Consider the following 10,002-nt stretch of genomic DNA (forward strand, 5'->3'; position numbering starts at 1 on the left):
TTACCTTTTAATATCTGTGGTATTAGCAGTTATCCCTGTTTCATTCCTGGTGTTAGTAAGATGTATCTTTATCTTTTATTGGTTAGCTTGAATACTTGTTTATAATTTTTATAGTCTTTTCTAAGAATCAGCTTTTTGGTTTCATTTGTTTTCTCTAGGGAGTCTTGCTTTCAATTTCACTTAAATGTGCAAAAGTTTTACGACCTCTTTTCTGCTTTCTTTAGATTTAAATTCTCGTCTTTCTTTGGTATCTGAAGGTAAAAGTTTAGACTATTGATTTTAAATAGTTCTTTTCTAGTTGCATTCAATGCTATTAACTTCACTCTAAGGTCTGCTTTTTTTGCCTACTACGAATTTTACTGTTTCATTTCAGTTACTTCCCTAAGACTTCTTCTTGGACATATGTATGGGAAACATTTGATACTGTATTCTACAATGTACCTATTCTCTTGGAAAGAGTTTTGATGTCTTACCTTTTCATTGTCAAGAAATGGGAAGCCAGTTTAGGGGCCTGTGGTTTCAATGAGAAATAGAAAGTTAATACAAATGGGATTTTCTCATTAAAAATATTAAAGAGGGTATTTTGCTTATGAAATCACAGCATTATACTGATTGTACATTTACTATAAAAACTTTAATTTCTAAATTTCAAAAACTATATAGCATTTAAAAAAATAAATTGGATAATCTCTGTACCTGAAAATTCCAGGGAAAATATAGGTTCTAACAGATATGATTAGCAAAGTTTGCATTTTTCTGGCTAGGTTTCTTGACTTAATTATCAGTTAAAATTTTTTATTATGGCAACAGCACCAATCATTCTTCATTCTCAAATGCTGACATGCTAAATATATCTTTCTGCTTGAAATTAGCATTGATATGTGAATGTATATAAAATGGTAATTTTAGCCATAATAGAAACTCTTTGGCTATAATAAGAAATCTGGAATTTTGAAAACTTATTTTAAAATGCATATAATAAAAACACTTATCTCAAAGAGTTTTTTGAGAATTAGAGAAAAAGCAGGTGTCTGTTGGGACCTACTGAAGAGGCCAAAGAGGAGTGGATGGAATCTGAAGATTATCAAATTCACTGCAAAGGCTGGAAGCAAATGAGGCCATAATGGTAAACATTTATTGAGTGACTACTGTATACCAGGCTCTCAGCAATGGGTTATTTCCTATTCTCAAATAACTCTTTGAGATAAACAGTATTATTATTTTCATTTTACAGATGAAGGAACTAAGACACAGAGAGGCTAAAAAAATTTCCCAAAGTCACATAGGTAGTAAAGGAAGAAACCAAAATTTGTCTAACCTAAGCTAATGCAGAGACTGAGCATTTGATCATTTGTCTCCAAAGAAAACAGGATCCAAGGTTACCTGAAATGCTAGAACCAAGGAAGCAGTCTAGAACAAGTGTTCATATAGGAGTGTATGGCAGAAATGAGGAAGCCAAATATCAGTGGTTAAGTAGAACTTAGGAACACATTAATTCAGAAAACAGAGAATAAAGCAAGGTGGAAACACAGTCAGAAAGCTATTTTCTGTCCCAGATGGAAGCAACTAAAGAAGCTTCTCAGTCAGGGTCTGGCTATCCCTGGCCACATTAACGATAATTCCTCATCTTACCATACCAGAGGTGTCCCAGCTACATTTCACAATAAAAACTGGTTTTACCAACTTTTGCATATCAAATAAGTATTAAATAATATTAATATATGATTATTAATACTTTATTAGGTATGATTATGATATTGTGAAATACAGATTTGTAAAATATCTTTTAGAAAAAAATACTAATGTGTTTGCAGGTAAAATGCCTTGATGTCAAGGATTCACTTTGAAATACTAGAACATGAGAGATAGTTTAGGCGGGACAAGATGATTGGCAAAATTCTGAAGAGTTATGAAGCCAGTGGTGGATAAATGGGGATTCATTATGTGATCCTGTCTCTCTTGGAATATGTCTGAAACTTTCTACAAGTAAAAAGTTAAAAAGAAAAGTCATTTTATTTCAAGATTTTATGCTTACTGGTGATGTAGTTGGGTAATTTTATCTCAAACAGTAGGTGTCTGTTCAACAGATTTCAATTCACCTAGGTAACTTGAAGTCTTATTTAACATATATTAAAACCCATTAAGTATATCAAATATTAGAGCTAAGAATACCCATTTTTTATCAAGGCTAGAAAAATACAATTACTTTTAGGATATTTGAATATTTCAAGGTCAAATTTTTTTATACAAAATTTTTGTATGCAAGACTAAAGAGGAAAAGGAAAATTTATGAAAATTATCATTTCCTTCAAATATTCTGCTTCTAATCATAGTAGAAAACCAAAGTAAGGAGAATATAATCTTTCACATCACTTAATTCAAGGAAGTTTCTCTTCAAGCTTGTTTCTCAAAATGAACTTGATTTTATTCTGAATTTAAATCTATTCCTAACTGTTATTGTTCCTTGCTCTTAGACCACTGATTTGGTGCCATTAGGTGCTTATCTACTTACAGTTTTCCATTTTGGTCTCATTAGCAGAGGAAGGTCTCTCTGCTGCTTCTCCATTTTGAAGTGTTTTCTTAAGTTCTGTTGCCTTCCCCGGGGACCAGAGCTCATCGTCACTGGCTTTTCTTCTAGACTGGCTTCTGGGTTGTGGAGTATCTGCAAAGGAAAAAAGAAGTTGGGAGAAATGTGATACGATTATGAGAATGGAGAGGAAAGGAAATAAACAAAGGTTACAAGTCTTTTTAAAACAGGATCATTTGGGAGATTCAGTCAGTTGAAGTCGCTTGGCTCCTGTTGCCATCTTTCCCACAAAGGTTGGGGTGTTTATAGGCAAAGGCAGGTCCTGGGTCAACTGGATATTATCAGACCCTATGGTTTACCCATCAACCACTTCCTCTAGACTTGTTAAGAGTGATTTCCTCTTGAATGCTTTGGACAGTTCTCAGCATGGGAGGAAATCAGCTAAATAAAAAAACCAGGGTTGAGGGCAGATGCTGGGAACTCTGCCCAGAGCTTGACTGTAGCAATCCTTTGCTACTGGTATCACTGCCTAATGCAGGAGATGTAGGTTCAATCCCTGGGTCAGAAACAGCCTCTGGAGTAGGAAATGGCAACCTACTCTAGTATTCTTGCCTGGGAAAATGCACTGACAGAGGAGCCTGGCAGGCTACAGTCCACGGGGTGGCAAAAAGTTTGACTGAACAACTGAGCACATCACTCCTAGTATGGGCTACGTAAGAAGTATGTGAGGTACCGTCCTATGTGCTGCGAATATAAAGAGGTATCTGAGTTTGCCATCTTCTTGGGAACACAGGGCTGCCACAGAGAAAAACCTTGGAAAGGTTTATATAACATGGTCAAGATCCAATTGAATTATTCAGACTGAGAATGCTATAGGAATTCAGTGGAGATTCAGGGAATTTCAAGAGATCTGAGTGGTTAGAGAAGCAAAATCAGGGCTTTGGGGCCTATAGACCAGGATATAAAACCTGGCTTTGCCACTTCTTGACCATGTGACCTTGTGCAAATCACTTAAACACTCTGTGATACACTGATTTTTTTTTTTTCATCAGCAAAAAGGCCTAATAATACTTATACTATCAGGTGTTAGTAAAAGTAAATTGCTGTTATAGAGCCAAGCATATAGCTGGTATTCAGTCAGTGGGAGCCAGCATTATTAATCAAGTTACTCTACTGGGCTTGCTTATTTTAAATTTGCCCATAGACATGAGACTATTCTGAAGTAGTAAGAAGTTACCCTGTCCTAAAAATTAAGATCATGGTCTCTTGTCCCACCACTGCATGCCAAATAGATGGGGAGACAATGGAAACAGTAGCAGATTTTATTTTCTTGGGCTCCAAAATCCCTACAGATTGTGAATGCAGTCATGAAATGAAAAAATGCTTGCTCCTTGGAAGAAAAGCTATGACAAACCTAGACAGCATATTAAAAAGCATAGATATCACTTTGCTGACAAAGGTCTGTCTAGTCAAAGCTATAGTTTTTCCAGTAGTCACGTACGGATGTGAGAGATGGACCATAAAGAAGGCTGAGCACCGAAGAATTGATGCTTTTGAACTATGGTATTGGAGAAGACTCTTGAGAGTCCCTTGGACTGCAAGGAGATCCAACCAGTCAATCCTAAAGGAAATCAACCCTGAATATTCATTGGAAGGACTGATGCTGAAGCTCCAATACTTGGGCCACTCGATGTGAAGAGCTGACTCACTGGAAAAGACCTTGATGTTGGGAAAGATTGAAGGCAGGAGAAGAGGGCAACAGAGGATGAGATGGTTGGATGGTATCACTAATCCAATGGAGGTGAGTTTGAGTAAACTCCGGGAGATGGTGAAGGATGAGAAAGCCTGGTGTGCTGCAGTCCATGGGGTCTCAGGGAGTCAGACATGACTAAGCAACTGAACAACAACCTTGTCCTAAAACCCAATGGCTGTCAGATGCTCACACTTTAAAAATTTTCCCAAACGCTATTTTTGAGATTCTAGAAAGTGTCTCTGATAGAATTTTTATGGGCTGATTCCTGGGTGAAGAATGAACACACTCCTGAAGCCAAAGTTCAGGCCAAGCACTGGCACTGGTTCACGAAATGGGCCAGACATGATTGCATCCTGAAGGGCAGTGTGGAGTGCCAGGAGGAGCTCCACCACTTCTTTGAAGCCTTGGTTTCCTCTTTTGTGCCCTGGGACAGTGATGCATGCCTATCAAGGCTTATATGGGGATTGAATGAGTGGGGTCTGGAAAAAGCATAGAGATGTGCACTTTTCCAAGATAGATACTTAATAATTGTTAGTTTCTTCCTTTCTCTTCCATTCCTTATTCCTGGGCTCCAGTTGTAGAAGCTGGAAAATGAACAGGATGGATTTTGTAATTTTTCAGGTCTCCACTGGCCTATAACTCAATGGTTGCTGAATATCTACTTATAGCCAAGGTGACCTTGTCATAAATAATGGTTTGCTGCACAGAATGTCTGGCTGTTAATGTCTCTCTGTCTGTTTGTAATGCATTGCTATTAAGTCTCAGTATCATTTTTTCTTGTCCTGCCTTTTTCCCCCCCTCTGGCCTTTCATTAATATTATTCAGTTGGGAATATTTAATGTAAATCAAATTGCTCTCATTTGGCTTTCTGCTAGACTGAGGTGGAAATTTATCTAACTCTGGTCCTAGATTTATAAATTCAGACCTTTGTAAATGGAGGGTACGTGCTTATTATCCTTTTGTAATTACGATATTGAAGAGAATTTACTAGCATGTTTCTCATATTAATGTTCATTTGGCAGATCTGCAAGCAGCTGTCTTGTTCACCAGTCTTCAGTATCATTTCAATCTTTCCTTTAAGCACCTTGAATTTTGCTTTTGATATTTGCCCAACTAGTCAATATAAGCTCCATTACCACTGGCAATTAATAGCAGTTCCTTCCAGCATGTATGCTCAAATCAGTGTGTGTGGTCAATCATCTGGAACTGATTAGAAGTCTCTGCTGCATCTGGGGCTACAATCTGCCATTTTTGGTTAGTGATTAGTTGTGGAAAGTTGTTGTTAGGTTTCTGATAATGATGCAATGTGATTTTCCTTGCCTTGCGCCTCTTCCAGACAGGCTGTTGTGTTCACTGATAATTTGCATCTTGGCAGAATGGCCCACAGCCTTACTGAGGCTTTGTAATCATCTCTCTTTCACTGTCACCTGCAAGCCTGCCCAGACTGGGGGAGCCCACAAAATGAAAACGACAATGTACTCGAAGAGGTCACCATTGTGGGTCAACATTCTGGGGATGACCCAGGCTTTGGCATTACCAATGAGAGCATCTCGCAGTTGTGTAGCAAACCGTCTTCCATGGGAGATAAAGTGCATGTCCCAGATACTTGAAAGCTAAAGTGGGGTAATACCTAACAAACTCAGCTTATCAAATTATCATCTGCCCACTACTCTTTTCTCCCCCAGAATCTTTTGTGTGTGCTACTAAAAACTTATTTTTTAATTGTGAAATCTGTTGTGTTATGCAGATTCTGAGCCAAACAGTGGAGGCTTGGGTGACTGTTTTCTTTTGGGGGTTTTGTCAGAGCTTTGCATATTTCCTTACTATCAGAGTCCTGTGGGGAAGGTGAGATGGTTCCTCACCCTCTTCCCTGCAAACCTTGGGTCTGATGTCATAGCCCACACAGGAGCAAATATGGAGTTTATGTAAAAGTAGGGTTTAATGGGTGGCAGTCTCATTAGAAGGAGAGCCTAGAAGACCTTTCTTAAAACAGTGTTGCATAGCAAGCATCCTGTTTTCGTATGTCTCTTCAGGAGTTAAGAACAGAGGATCAGAAAGATATCTGCATCCCCAGGCTTATTGCAGCTTTACTCACAATAGCCAAGCTTCGGGAACAACCTAAGTGTTGGTCAACAGGTGAATGGATGAAAAACGTGTGGTATATATAAATATATGATGAACTATTATTCACCCATGAAAAAGAAGGAAATCCTGCCATTTGCAACAACGTGGATGAAGCTTGAGGGCACTATGCTAAGTGAGATCAATCAGAAAGACAAATATATGCTGCCACTTACTAGAATCAAAAAAAAGCTGAACCCTTAGAAACAGAGTAGAATGGTGGTTACTGGGAGCTGGGGGATGAGGAAATTGGGGAGATGATGGTCAAAGGGTACAGACTTAGAGTCAGAAGAAAAATACAATTCCTAATGCAGAGCACTGTGATTATCGGTGACAATAATGAGTTATGTCCTTCATTAAAGGTTCCCACTACGAAACATAATTATGTGACCTGATGGAGGTGTTAGCTAATGTGATGACGGCAATCATATCACCATATATAAATGCATCAAATTAAAGTGTTGTACACATTAAACATACACAGTGTTGCATGCTAGTTACATCACAATTTTTAAAAATTTTCATGTAATTTTTATTTTGCTGTGCTGGTCTTTGTTGCTACGTGTGGGCTTTCTCTAGTTGCAGCAAGTGGGGTGTGCTCTCTAGTTGCAGTGCACGGGCTTCTCGTCGAAGTGGCTAATCTTGTTGCCACGCACAGGTGCTAGAGCACGCGGGCATCAGTAGCTGCAGCCCGTGAGCTCAGTAGTTGTGGCCTGTGTGCTTAGCTGCTCTGAGGTACATGGGGTCTTCCTGGGCCAGGGGTCGAACCTGTGACCTCTGCATAACAAGGCAAATTCTTCACCACTGGACCACCAGGGAAGCCCTCAGTTTTCCTTTTTAAGAGACAAAACAAAAGAGTCGATAGAATTTGTGAAGGAGCCAAGGCCCCTGAGATAGAAGCTGAGTGCCTCCTCCCCACCTTTCTCCTGCCATCTATTCTGATGGGTGGGGAAGATTTCTGAGGACAGATCTTCCAAATCTCTGTAGTTCTCAAATTTCAGTGTGCATCAAAATTCCCAGATGAGCTTGTTGAAAATCCATTCTTCACACCCCCAGAATCTCAAAGTCCAGGATGCAGTCAGGATAATACACCTATTCCATAAATTCTTGAAGAGAAGCTCAGATAGGTGTTCCAGAGGGCTCACCCTTTGAAAGACTTTCTCTGTATGATGCTATTACTCCCCCTTCTCATAACCCTCCATCACAGGGAGATGGTAGATAGATGGGGAGTTGCTAAAACAGAACATCAGACCCTCTATTTCAAAGTATGAGCTGCCCCTTGCTTAACTGGCAAATTGGAGGAGTTGATTTTATGGAGAAGATACTGGATGAGACGTTAGAAACCTTGATGCCACCTTGGCTCTACTTCCTAATTTTTCCTGCTATAGCCATTGAATTTTCTAGCTCCTTTAATTTCCTCTTCTGGGAAAGGAGGATTTTAATAAGATTGTTTCTGCTTATCTCACAAAATTGTTGTGAAGATCAAATGAGATAAATGGTTATGAAAGTGCTTTATAAAGTATTATGCAAATGTAAATAATTATTATACTACCTTGTCTAGAATTAGAAATGATCAGAGATGGAACTCCATGACTGCCTAGATCTTTTGTAGCTCTGATCCCGGTAATTAGGAAAGGGGTTATGCAAACGTCATTTGGTGCCATGCTTTATTCTATAAATACCTCTGTCATAGCCTAACCTTCCTTCCATTTCACAGAGCTGAACATGCTCCTCAGAGGTGGTGGGGGTGGGTTGATGATATTCCTTTACTGAGGTTGTCATCTTGGGCACTTCATATTGTTTTAATGTCTTTGCATTTATAACAAGTATGTGCTTCTGTGGGTGCTTGTCTCAGCTTCTCCGCCTTGATTATCGTCAGAGCTGAATCTGTTTCCTTTGTGAAATCTTCTGTTAACCCTCCTACCCAGACACACCACCACAGGTTTGAGCCTCTGTTCCCTCCTGTGTGCATTCAGTGTTTATTCCTGGAGCACCCCTCTCTAGAATATCAATTTTCTGAGAATGCAGATCATGTCTTGATCATGGTCTATTTCCTGCATTTATTCTTGGCTCTGTAGGCACTTGATGTGGACTGAATGTGTGAATGTAAGAATAAATGAATGAGAGAGCCCCATCAATAGGTTCAACAATGTCCAGTTCTTGAGACATTTTCCTGGCAGAGGCAGTCAGCACGTCAACAGTCTCAGCCCCACCAAAAGAAATTCAGTGTGAAGTCCAATCTGGCTTATGGCTATGAAACTGCTGTGACACCTACCAGAAACAGGTGCCTTGAAGGCTGTGAGGTCTCCAGGTTGCAATGTTCCTTTTCTTTTCCTGGGCCGGCCCCAGTGAGGGACCGAAATTCTGCTTTCATTCTCTACTCTCCAGTGTGCCTGACTGCTTGTCTGATACCCCAGACCACTGATCTCACCTGCTTTTGACTAGCCTGATTCTAGATTTGGATATTAATTCTTTTCATCATAAATATTCTTTAATTGCTTACCACGGAACTCCTCTTAAGTGTAAGTGGCTGTTGCCTAGTTTCCCAACTGTCGGTCTGTCCTCTAGGTCTAACTCAGTAGCTGCCGTAGGGGTGGCCATTCTCCCAGCACCCAGGTACACACTGCTGACCAGTTAAGGCAGCGAGCATGATTAAGACAGCCCAGCAGGAAGATGCTACCAATAGACAATGTTTGGGACACTATGAGACCACTCTCTCTTGTGTCTCTCTTGCTTTCCCATCCTTGCTAGGACCTGCCTGGACAGCTAGATTTTCTCTTCTAACTTCCAAGTCCCTCATCCTTGTGAGCAAATTCTCTCTCTTGGTCCCATGAGTCTGAGATCCCAGCAGGACTTTTGTACTCACTGATGGTGGCTATAGACACGTGAATGACAAGAGAGAGAAAAAGAAAACTCCTCTGATTCTCACCAAGCCTTATTAGGGGAAATATATTTATTTTGGTTTAAACCATGGGCTCAGGAGCCAGTCTGCTGAGGTTCTAATCCTAACTCTGAATGACTTGGGCAAGATATATAAGTTTTCTGTGTCTCAATTTCCTCATCTTTAAAGTGAAGGTGGTACACTACCTACCTCTTGGGATTACTTTGAAGATGAATGAGTTGAAATATAGGAACATTAAGAACAGTACCCATCTGAATCCTAACCATATATTTTCTAATATGTGTGTGTGTGTGTGTGTGTGTGTGTGTGCGTGCGCTGTTCCAACATATATTTAATTCTATAAAAATATTAAATGGGCAATATTCATGAGATAATAATAGAATTAAATGATTAAATATGAGTAAATGAGGGGTGAGATGGAAAGATATTCCTGATGGTAGAATTTGAATTAGTGGTGTTGAAAGTGATGAAAATAGAAAAAAAAATCATCATCTGATAAACATCATAGTTATATTGTTTTAGGCATGTATCATCAGTAGATGCTAAAATTTGTGTGTTATGAGAAATAGGATATTTTCATATTCTGAAAGTATCTCTCTACAATATACTTAGCTATTACCCAGGAGGAAATAGTAACTTGATATTGGAGAGACTAGACAAAAATCATCTCAACCAAGTGATCAAAATGAACACCATTAA

Source organism: Oryx dammah, unplaced genomic scaffold (assembly GCF_014754425.2).
Source record: "Oryx dammah isolate SB20612 unplaced genomic scaffold, SCBI_Odam_1.1 HiC_scaffold_15, whole genome shotgun sequence".
Lineage (NCBI taxonomy): Eukaryota > Metazoa > Chordata > Mammalia > Artiodactyla > Bovidae > Oryx > Oryx dammah.